The sequence below is a fragment of the Oratosquilla oratoria genome, chromosome 34 (assembly GCF_046742065.1).
Source record: "Oratosquilla oratoria isolate Oo_2021 chromosome 34, ASM4674206v1, whole genome shotgun sequence".
NCBI lineage: Eukaryota > Metazoa > Arthropoda > Malacostraca > Stomatopoda > Squillidae > Oratosquilla > Oratosquilla oratoria.
Window position 1 is genome coordinate 2,925,306 of NC_134810.1, and position 2,500 is coordinate 2,927,805.

The following is a 2,500-nucleotide window of genomic DNA, read 5'->3' on the forward strand; positions in this document are numbered from 1 at the left end:
TACCTCTTTTTCATTAATCAAAATTTCACCATTTTTATCTTTTATCATCTTTGTTCTTGGTTGATACCCCTTCCTAAATTTCCTTACTCCTTCATATTGTTCCCTAACCTTGCCTTCTTTAGCATCCTGATCTATTTTATCTAACTCTTTGTTTATCTGTTGCCTTTTCTTTCTTCTAATTATTCGTCTAGCTTCTCTCGTCTTCTCCTGCAATATTCTTGTTAGTTCTCCATCAGTCGTATTCATCAACCATTTGGCTTTCGCTAGTTTTCTTTCTTCAATGATTTTTTTACATTCATTATCAAAGAACGTATTTCTGCTTTGTCTTTCTTTAGATCCAATTATTTGCTCTGCTGCTCCCTTAACCACTTCTTCAATTTTTCTCCATTCATTGTCAACATTGGTCTTGTCCCCCTCCTCTGTCTCCTCAATTGCAGTAAATCTATTTTGTATATTCACTTGGTATTCAGTCAATTTTTGTTCCATCTTCAATTGTTCAACATTATAAAGCTTTTTCTTTTCTGCTCTAAGGTTCTTATTAATCTTTAATTTGGTTCTAAGTTTGGTTATGACAAGAAAGTGGTCACTATCACACTCAGCTCCTCTGAAGGCCCTTACGTCCTGCAGAGCACTTCTAAATTTCTCATTTACTAAAATATGATCTATTTGGTTCTTTGTCCTTCCATCCGGTGATATCCATGTGGCTTTGTGTATGTCTTTATGTTGGAAAATAGTGCCACCAATTACTAGATTGTTTTGGTTTGCATACGATGCCAACCTGATTCCATTTTCGTTACTTTCCTGGTGTAAACTTTCTTTGCCTATTGATGGTGCGAAGGCTTCAGTTTCCTTGCCAACTTTCGCATTCATATCTCCAAGGATGATGGTAATATCATGTTTTGGTATTTCCTCCGTTACTTCTTGTAGTTTTTCGTAGAAGTCGTTTTTATCTTGTTCATCGCTATCATTTGTTGGTGCATATACCACAATCATACTCAAATTAAACCATCTACATTTGAATCTAACTTTTGATTGGCTGGAACTTTATTAAGGATTTCCTCGCTTTATCGCTCATACATATTCCCACTCCTTGGCTGTGCCTTTCATCTTCCCTTCCACAATATAAGATTGAGTATTTACCCATAATACACTCTCCACTCTCTGTCCATCTTACTTCCGGTAAAGCCAAAATATCCAGGTTGTACCTCTCCATTTCATTAAGCACCGTCCTTGTATGTCCGGCTCTAAAGAGGCTTCTAACATTCCATGATCCCAATCTTAAATTATTTTTCCATTTTGAGAGTTCTAGAGCAGGTCCATTATTTCGCGCAAGGTCGTGATCATTACAGTCAATCATGTTCCGAGGCTCACTGTTGGTTTCGTTAACTATCAAGGCTTTTACAGTGTAGGGAAGTTACCCCTACGACCAACCCTCCCCAATTTATCCGGGCTTGGGACCGGCATGTGCACGGTGTACACATGGCTGGGTTACTGACCCTCTACAATGTATTAAAAATAGGGTTTATCTCGTCTTTCGGTCTTTTTGTTCATTCAGGTTGTCTTTTTGTCTAACATATAAAAATAAATAGATAAATAAATAAATATATATATATAAATAAATAAATAAATATATAAATAAATAAATAAATAAATAAATAAGTAGATAAATATATGAATAAATAAATAAACAAATAAATAAATAAATAAATAAAAAAGTCTTGTTACATCTTCTTAAGTAGTCGTCTCACTTCATTAGTACGGAATCTCAGGTTTGATCTACGGTAGCTAATAATAATCACTAATTGTTTGAGCTATCCTAGTACAAAGGGATAAGGTGGCAGCTTCTGCCCAAGGAACCGTTCCTCATTGTTTGAGTGTTTTAATAATTCAAAAATAAGAATCTATAATTTAAACTGCATTATTATGCTCTTTTTATATTCTACGCCAACAACAATCTAGTCTAAGCAGTACAGACCAAAGAGCATCTCGATACTTGAATAAAATCACCTGGCGACTGACAGAAAAAAATCTCTGAATGTTGTTTACGCTGATTTTTAAATAACTTTGAAAATAATTATTTTGATTAGTTTGATATTCACAGTCTTTGATTAATAAGCCTATACCTAGGTCTTCTCTGGTTTCTTTTTGTAAATGAAAAATTTGGATAATAATCTTCATCATCGTTCCGTTTGTACTAAATATGTTGCTAGGGTTAGACCCTAGTTTCGCTTCTCTCTTCTCTGGTTTTCTCATTGAATTTTATCACGTAATTCATTTTCTACTCTGTTTCCTAATGTTTTCATTTCTCTCAATATATTTTTCATTTTTTTGCAAAATTTGTTTCAACAGCGCATTGTAATGTATAATTTCTCATTTTTTTAATACTATATGAAATTCTACCTCATTTTTAATCTTTCAGAAGTGATTTCAAGGAAAGAAACTGGAGACATAAATTACCATTTCTATTGCGTTTATTAACATTTGCAAAATTAACTTCCAC